General features: G+C 42.9%; 1 protein-coding gene across 10 annotated transcripts in view; it reads left to right on the top strand.

The window, feature by feature from the left end:
• Positions 1–10000, top strand: part of LOC143028445 (uncharacterized) — a 407331-nt gene that overhangs the window by 353751 nt on the left and 43580 nt on the right. For 2 of the 10 annotated variants that reach the window (XR_012966732.1, XR_012966731.1), the window contains exon 1: positions 1–2221. This exon is cut by the window's left edge and continues 602 nt beyond it. The exons of the other annotated variants lie outside the window; for them this stretch is intronic. The gene's annotated coding sequence lies outside the window, so the exon portion shown is untranslated. The remainder of the gene's footprint in view (positions 2222–10000) is intronic. 10 annotated transcript variants of the gene reach the window in all.

Below are 10000 nucleotides of genomic sequence, written 5' to 3'. Positions count from 1 at the left end.
GTAAGGTCTCCTTCAGCTCAAACGGAGTTTCAAACTCAAAAGTGAGAAAGGAGATAAGAAGACGAGTTCGAAGGACGAGTTCGAAGACGATTTCGAAGACTACAACGAAGACGAGTTCGAAGACTACAACGAGGACGAAGGGGAGTGTCTTAGCCCTTGAAGACTTCCCCAGAACTATGAGGAATGCCCCTCACAGGTGAGACTTAGAAACCACTCCTCAAAGTATTAAGCATTATCTAGGACACCACAGTTGGTCACAGACCCTTCCGAGGAAAGGCTGAAGCCTCTTGAAGAAAGCGCTGAGGCGAAGAACATGATCGTGCCCTGACAAGGAGAATGAGGCAAGCTGAGGAAGGTTTTTCTTTGATGTTTTGTAGATGCCAAGAGGCGGTCAGTCATGGGAGAAGGACGTGATGGTGAACGAGACTCTCGACCTTCGAGGATTTCGTGACCTGAAAAGCCCCTCGATTCCCTTCTCTATATTTCCTGTTTTCTTTACTCCTCCTCCTCTTCCTCCTCCTTTTCTTTGATCTCCTACACCGCCTCTTCCTACTTCCTTCTTCCCCTTGTCGTCTTCCTGCTACTTTACCTGCTCATTCCTTCCCTTCACCTCCTCTATCCCGTTTTCTATTTGCATCCTCATCCTTGTCTTACTCTTTTTTATCATTTAATTCCATTGAAATATACATTTTTTTCTAATAATCTTTCTTTAGTTTCTTCGTCTTTCTCCTTTTCTCATTCTTTCGTTTCCCCTTTGGTCTTTCTAGTTTTCCATATCATCTCATCTTCTTCTCTTGGTGCTTCTCGACCTCACGAAATGGCCAGGAAAGTGGTCAAACGCACTTAATTCAGATCCTAAGGTCAACCTTCGAGTTCCTGAGGTCATCCTTGAAACCCAGTGGTCAAACGCACTTAATTCAGATCCTAAGGTCAACCTTCGAGTTCCTGAGGTCATCCTTGAAACCCGAGCGCTGCCTGAGGTCAACGTGTCTATGTACTCCTTGTACTCGCGTCGCCTCGAGAGGCAAAACTTAGCCCAGAAGAGACTCGAGACCGAGAACGAAGAGGAGAGGGAGGAGGAAGAGGAGGAGGAGGAGGAGTCTGAGGACGAGGAGGTCGATTCCATCGAGTTCGATGAGTTTCCCGACCAGTGGGAGACGTCTTCGTCGGCCAGCCGGCCAAGGTCTTCGTGGACCAACGACTACGAAGGGAGAGCGACGGAGGCCGGGAAAGATGGCGAAAGGTCGCTCCCGAAGATTTCCAGAGGCCGCAAGCGAAGAGTTCTTCAGCGCTTCGTCAAGAAGTCCTCGACTTCGGTGGTCCAGCCTATGACACCTCTTCATGAAAGGCTCAGTCAACCTTCGACGTCCAGCGAGGGCGTCAGTGGAGGTCCTTCGGCATCCTCGTCCGGGAAACAGTTTCCAGGAACTCCAGAGACTGTCCAGGTCAGGGTACAGCCACCAAGCCCTTGCATGGACCCACTGTTCCTGGATCGGCTTCAGGAGGTGGCGGATATCCTGAAACAGGAGGAACGACAAGTCCGGAGAAGGAGGTGCCTGCAGGAGGCTTGGCACGCCCTTCTCGTTTGGTGGCGCCCGGAATCCTCCAAGAAGGCCGAGGATGACCATCAGCTCCTCTACTGGCACGGAAACACGACCTCTGATTACGTTATCAGCCGGGAGCCGCTTCCTCATATGGACTACGTCATCGCCCACGGGAGTGACGTCGAACCGGGACCACAGAAGACCTCCAAAGGGTCCAAACCTGCAAACCGACCTCCAGCGCAGTCTCTCAAGGGCAAGAAACGAACCAAGGGCAGGTTCAGTACGGGTACTAAGGCTAAGAACATGACTAAGAACTGTGGAACTAGTGACAAGGGGGCCAGTGGCAAAGGCAAGGACCTTAGTGAGAGAAAGACTTCGGAAAAGGCCAAAGATGAGAATCTGTTTCGAGAAGACCTCGCCGAAGAGGCCTCCGATAAGACTATGAAGCCCTACGAACTCTCTTCGGCGGTGCTTGCCTACGACCCCGTCACTTGTGACTCCCCGACATCGGTTTCGAAAAAGATGGCGATGTCTGAGGGGGACAAGTATGCTGTCAGGGAGTTCATCGCTCTCGAGACGCGCCCGATTCCAGCGTCACCCACCCCAGTTTCCGTCACCAGCCAGTAGGCGTGTGTGGCTACTCTCAACAGCGTCTTCCATTCTGATCATCTGGAGTGGTAAGGTGGATAATCTACTTCGAGTTTTCTGGGACTAGAGGGGATTTATTTCGATATTTCAGAAACCTGGGTTGGGGTTCTTGGGTTGGGCTTCCTCGTCGACGTAACCTGAGATTTTGTCGAAGTCTTAATAAAGAGGCTTCCTCCAGACCTAACTTGATCTATTAAACATGTTCTGTTACTGTAGAGCCCCTTTTGTTGGGATCTGGGGTATTCTACTATGTTTCGAACCTAGTCTAAGTGGCGATTTTATTTCCCAGAACTGGTTAAATCATAACCCCATGATTTTAGTAAGACATAATGATCTTGTGTCGAAAGTGCTAGAATGGACTCCTCTAGAAGACTTTCCATGTTTGTTTCCAGACACCGCTAGGTCATCGAGGAATAGCTGGAATGGTGGTGGCATTAGAATAACTATTACTAGTATTATTATTGGCACTAACACCAACGACAGTATAAACATTTCAAACAATACTGAGGTTATTGAATGATGGGTGAATGCCTTAGCTGGACACCTCCCACTCCACCCCAACCCCAACCCCCAACACGCTATAAAGATTAGGGACTTTTTAATAGACAATATGATTGAGGTACTTGCAGTTATGTAGTTGAATTATTTGGTAGTCAATATATTTCGTTATTCTTTTGCTTACCGTTTTTACTATTATTATCATTACACACTTCGTTGATCTATCAAATTTTCAACATTCGGGTCATATTATGGACCTCAAGTTCTCCTGTCAGCGTAATTTCATACTGTAATTCAGTCCAGCCACCAAAAAGAAAAAAAAAAAAAAACATTATTTCTATAGACAGTTTTAGTAACAAGTCTGTAATGTAATAATAGTTATGATGATTACATTAATAAGCATAGAATAATTCACTGCAGCTATAGTAGCTAAGTTATATTCCCTCCCATACGAAATCCAAGCCATCCTTCCCATTTTCTATGACAAATACCTCTCCTTCCTCACCATTAATCCTTAGTGTCTGATCCTCACTTGTTGACTCCAACTTCCTCTGTTGTCCGGTCTTTGATTCATTCGTGACGTCATGCCAGCCTTGTTTACAATGTTCAATCCAAAACAAGGAAACGATAGCAGTAGATGTGTATCTTCGCGAATGAGGGCGAGTTTACATTGTGTGTGTGTGTGTGTGTGTGTGTGTGTGTGTGTGTGTGTGTGTGTGTGTGTGTGTGTGTGTGTGTGTGTGTGTGTGTGTGTGTGTGTGTGTGTGTGTGTGTGTGTGTGTGTGTGTGTGTGTGTGTGTGTGTGTGTGTGTGTGTGTGTGTGTGTGTGTGTGTGTGTGTGTGTGTTTGTGTGTGTGCATGTATATCTATGCGGATGTGTGTGTGTGCTTGTTTGTGTGTGTGTGTGTGTATTCACCTAATTATAGTATACAGGAAAAGAGCAACGTGTGTTGGGTCCTATCTCCTGTGTGTGTGTGTGTGTGTGTGTGTGTGTGTGTGTGTGTGTGTGTGTGTGTGTGTGTGTGTGTGTGTGTGTGTGTGTGTGTGTGTGCGTGTCGTGTGTGCGCGTGTCGTGTGTGTGCCGTGTGCGTGTGTGTGTGTGATTAGAAAGAATTATACTCTTTGTTTTATACGAACAACAAAAATCGCAAACAAAAATATTTCCACACAAAAGTCAATGACAAACCATTAACTCTACCCGGAACAAAATGAAAAATCCGCTTATGTCCGACCATTTGCTTTTAGAAAAAAAAAAAAAAAAAAGGACAGAAATCAGCTGGGCTCTTTTTTCTATACCACTGATGTTATCACCCTGTGTTGTCTCGGTCCACGTGGTTGCCATGGTTGTTGGCACAGGAAGGAGTACAAACACACAATAGCCGAGCTAGCGTGCCACCACGCTGGAAATACGTGTTGTCAGAAGAATTTGTTCAACTTTTAATTTGGACGGCGCGCGCCCGGTGGTGACATTTAATTTACGACATTTTGGAGAAAAGTTAAAGGCAAGCAGGCGTACATAAGTATACACATGTACACATATGTATACATACGTGTACATACGTACAAAGGAATGCAAACGCAATCACATGCTCACATAATGGTTAAGAATATACATAAAAACACGCAAACACGTAAACATACACATGCACACACGTATGCAAATGATAACATATACATACACACACACTATACAAACAAATATACACGCGGCCATGCAAACAAACAAATATTCATACATGCGCACATGTACATATATCTAAACATATATATGCATGCATGCATACATTCTATATACATACATGCATCCGTACATATGTACACACATGAGTACCTAAATACTTACTTATAAGCATGCATGCATACATACATGCATACGTACACATACATACATACATACATACATACAAACATACACACATACATACATACATACATAAGTACATACATACATACATATATACATACATACATAAATACATACATACATACATACATACATACATACATACATACATACATACATACATACATACATACATACATACATACATACATACATACATACATACATACATACATACATACATACATATATACATACATACATAGATACATACATACATACATACATACATACATGTTTACTTGCTTACATATATACACTTCAACAACTTACTCCACCAATCAACCTTGTCACACCAAACATACTGGATCAGCTGCCCAATCTCCCCATATAACAGGAAATGGACAGAGCCCCCAGCTGGCTAAAGTTATAAAAGTTGTCTGGGAACTAAAGAAGAACAAGACCCCAGGGCCAGATGGCATCTCTGTCGAATATTTCAAATAGGGAGGATTCACCCTGAAACTACACCTGACTGAACTGCTCCAAGAAGTGTGGACAACAGGAGAAGTACCACAAATTTTAAAGGATACCAATATCGTTGCCATCCACAAGAAAAGAGGAGATGGAGCGATCTGTGGCAATAGTCGAGGGGTCTCGTTGTTGGCAGTCGCAGTGAAAGTGCTGGCCAAGATCTTGCTTTCTCGGTTAATCACGAACCTCCCTGAACATGAGCTCACAGAAAGTCAATGTGGCTTTCGAAAGGACCGCAGCACCACTGATATGGTCTCCATCTGTCAGATACAGGAGAAATATGGGGAGCAAAATAAAGACCTGCTTATCCCCTTCATTGATCTCACGAGGGCTTTTGATACCGTGAACCGTGTCTTATTGTGGGGATTATCAAAGAAGATGGGAATTCCTCCAAGGTTCCTCAGAGTCATTCAAAACCTTCACGATTGTACACAAGCTCGAGTCCAAGCGTGTGGCTCACTGTCAGACCCATTTGAAGTTCAAGTTGGAGTAAGGCAGGGCTGTGTCCTCGCTCCTGTACTGTTTAACATCGTCCTGGTAGCTCTAACCAGCATATGTCATCCTTCTCTAGGGGGAAGACGTTGGTGTGACCATCCAGTATCGACTGGACGGAAACCTATACAATCTTCGCCGTCTCCAGGACAGAACCAAAAATTTCACTTCACAAGTAATCGAACTTTAATATGATAACGACTGTCCTGTCATTGCTCACGACGCTAGCGGTTCCCTGCAGGACATTCTTGATTACTTTTCCTGCACGTACTCTGCAATGGGCCTTAAGGTCAACACTCTCAAAACGGAAGTGTTAGTGCAGCGTGCGGAAGCACCACAGGCACCTTTCCAATTCCACATACACGGTGAGCCAATCAAGACCGTGGAACACTTCACATACTCACGCCAGAGTGAAGATAAACCTTGCCTCAACAGCGATCAGCCGATTGCGAGATAGTTTTCTCCAACAACCTCAGAATCGACACACTTCACATACTCACGCCAGAGTGAAGATAAACCTTGCCTAAATAGCGATCAGCCGATTGCGAGATAGTTTTCTCCAACAAAAACCTCAGAATCGACACACTTCACATACTCACGCCAGAGTGAAGATAAACCTTGCCTCAACAGCGATCAGCCGATTGCGAGATAGTTTTCTACAACAACAACCTCAGAATCGACACAAAGGCTGCTGTGTACAGGGCTATAGTTATCTCCATTTTGTTTTATGGCTAAGAGACATGGACCCTGTACAACCCGCCAGAACCGCATCTTAGAAAATTTTAACATCAGATGTCTCCATAAGCTTCTTGGTGTATCGTGGAAGGATAAGATCATCCATGACGAACTATACCATCGCACTCAAACCTATGGAATGTCACGCCTACACGACTCGACGGCGCAGTGGTAGCGTTCGCATCCGCTGCTACAGCGGTCTGAGTTCGAATCCCGCCCAGGGTGAAATAATTTCAGTATCGCTGCGCTGCGAGTCGTTACTCCAATTCTCGTGGGCGGGGTGTTGGGTGTTTGTGTGTGCATATAAGGTCACAGTATTACCCTTAGATTGGTCATATATGACCTCTGAGCTCTCATACGGGAGGGTAATAGCAGTTGATGACGAGTCCAACACGTGATCCAAGACCATGATGAATCACACATATATACGACACACACACACACACACACACACACACGCACACACACACACACACACACACACACACACACACACACACACACACACACACAGGCGGGACTCACCTGATGTGGCAGCGGAACTAGTGAAAAAGGAAGAAAGAAAGAAAGAAAGAAAGAAAGAAAGAAAGAAAGAAAGAAAGAAAGAAAGAAAGAAAGAAAGAAAGAAAGAAAGAAAGAAAGAAAGAAAGAAAGAAAGAAAAGAAAGATAGAAAGAAAGAAAGAAATGTTTGAGCATAACACGAAGGAACCAACGGTTCTCGTGATCTTGTTAAATGATTCATTGTAAATGTCGCTTGCTGCGTTCCGCCAGGCTACAACAGCAGCAGCAACAGCAGCAGCAGCAGCAGCAGCAGCAGCAGCAGCAACTATTGTGCCTGCTCATGGAAATCTGACCGCCATCGTGAACTCGGAGCATTCCTGCTGCTGCTAAATTCTTCTTTAGCGTTCTCCATAAATCTTATTCACGATAGCTACCACATTTTTTGTAAAGTATTCACTCTCCTGTATTTGTTATACAGGAATGTGCAACGAATATTCAGCAACAAGTACTCTGTCTCCGTAATGAGAATTGTGTTTGTTATTATTTGTTTGTTTATTATTATTGGCTTGATTTTTATTTATCATTAGTTATCTGTCAATTTATTATTTACTACTTACCTGTTTGTTTATTATTTAACTATACCTATATATCTATTCATTTTATTTATTACTATTTATATAATTATAATCTTTATCTATCTTTCTTTTATCTATTTATTGTTATAATTTTTTCCGCTTCCGAACTAGTTATGGACCAAAAGGTCTCCTGTCAGAATGCTCCTCCCTTGTAATCCTTTTGTAATCCTTATAATGTTCCCAAAGTGTTCGTATAGTACATTTGATAAACCCACACACAATACAGCTATTGTGCCACAGGCGGACGTAGGAATGAGCTGCGTTAGTGTCATTGCTGCAGCCGTTCGAACCTATGAAATGTGACAACAGTGCACACGTGTGTGTGTGTGTGTGTGTGTGTGTGTGTGTGTGTGTGTGTGTGTGTGTGTGTGTGTGTGTGTGTGTGTGTGTGTGTGTGTGTGTGTGTGTGTGTGTGTGTGTGTGTGCGTGTGCGCTTGCACGTGTGTTTGTGCATGATTGTATTAACATGATTGGCAGACTGTTCTCTTTTTAATTTGAATCCCTAGTACATAATTTTTTCCCAACTCCATTATAGTTGGCAACTTAACTCTAATTTCATTACGTTTTAATGTGATTACTTCTTTTTACTAACCTTTTTACTTTGTACTTATTCTTTGCGTCAATGCCGTAGTTGCATGAATAAAAAGTAAAAATGGTTACCAGATTTGATATATCTCATAAAATGAATGAAAGTAACAGGTGAGGGGGGTATGGACGATTGGATGTGTGTTTGAAAATATTTTCTTTAATCTGTATATTCAACTGAATTTTAAAAGCGAAAGAAAAACTTTGTCATTATGTCCACCAACGTAATCGATCATAGATTCCGTGTTCCATGTCGACGACTGTAATTTCCCAGAAATGCAACATTGATTTTCTAAATTGACGACAGGCAATTAATGTCTGATAATTATATTATTTCTGAAACTCAACATATTAATTTCATAAACAAATCTGATTGGTAAAATGAATCAGCAAAGAAAGTCTCCCATGTTGTAATGCAAAAAGAAGACAATTTGCTTTGAGACCACCTTGATTAACCCGAAGTCGACGGCTGTCGTTTTTACATATTCCTTGGGTAACACTAAAATATCATATTCCACTGAAAAAAATATTTCTGCGTTTAAAACATTTAATATACTCGCTCATGTTTGCATCAAAATGAGAAGTAAAAATCTTTATGTCGTATAGTTAATGAAAAAAACACACGACTCGGGAATGCAGTCACATGGAAGATCTTTGACTGCTGAGTCGGAGCAAATTATGACAAGTGAAATCATGAATTGGAGTAAGTTTGTGAGTTAGAGCGTGATTAAGATAATGAATGAGATAAAGTTAAAGTGTGAGAAAGATAACTGAATGAATTTATGACACTAATGAGATACACAAAGTCGAGAAAAAAAATTCCGAATCAGACAAAGATATGACAAAAACTTTAACAACGAAAAAATTCGATAACGTTTATATACTCGTACGTCAAAGTAGACACACACAAATGACACGGTTGCCAGAGGTTCTTGTCTCACGTAATCTTCGTTATACAGGCACAAGCTTGCATATCACATCATGCCACGGGCAAACGACAAATGCACGAATATGAAACAATCAAACGGCACAAAGATGAACGCCATGCACGCAACACAATCAAGTAGCATGCGCACGAACATTGCATGACATAGTCAAGCGACACAGGTGCAAAGTTTACATGACGCAATCATGTGATCCATGCATAAACGTAACAGAACACAACACGGAGTTATATGAGAGCACACACTAACGTATGGGGAAAAGAACACGCATTCAAAGTATATAACGGCGTGTCGTCACCGTGACGTCTTAAGACACGGAGCCGCTGCACGCCACAGATGCATCAGACACGCAACATTCCCATTTTCTATTTAATATCATGATGTATTTACTCCATTTTCTTTTCATTTCTCCCTCCCCCTTCTTCTTTTAGCTTCTCATTTAACTTTGCTTTCATTTTATCACCACTTCTATACGTATTCTCACGTAGATTTATCAGAGCCTATCAACATCCGATATAATAGAATGTCATCCGGTTCAGAAGTGATAAGTTTCGCAAAAAAAAATTCATCCTAACCATCTCCTTCCCAATTCCCTTCACCCTTCCCCTCTACCAGCCCCACCCTACCTTCTAACAACATACACATACGAAAAGGCCCTTCCCCCTTAATAGGGGAGGTGGCGTAATCTAGCCAATCCCATACTCATCCAGACCTCATTTGTTGTCCTTTTTATCTTAACTCCTAGTGGATGAAGGATCGTCCTACCCACTACCCAGTGCTCAAGTCAGAAGCGTGAAGCAAGACAAATCACCTCCAAAGCAGGGCCCGACGATTGAATCTCGCTTACTTCCGCCGAATCACTTCATAGCAGACAAGAAGAAATCTCTCCTTACAACCTCAAATATTCATTTATTCATAACGATTTTCCACAAACACGCATCTCTTGCCCGCTCCCGTCCTTGCTCGACAGACACTACACCTGTACTCAAGGACCACTTCACCCCTTCTGTCCATTCATCCAATTCTCGATCTTTCCTTCAAGT

The sequence above is a fragment of the Oratosquilla oratoria genome, chromosome 9 (genome assembly GCF_046742065.1).
Source record: "Oratosquilla oratoria isolate Oo_2021 chromosome 9, ASM4674206v1, whole genome shotgun sequence".
Taxonomy (NCBI): Eukaryota; Metazoa; Arthropoda; class Malacostraca; order Stomatopoda; family Squillidae; genus Oratosquilla; species Oratosquilla oratoria.
The sequence above is the reverse complement of the archived record's forward strand: the minus strand, read 5'-3'. Positions and strand labels throughout refer to the sequence as shown.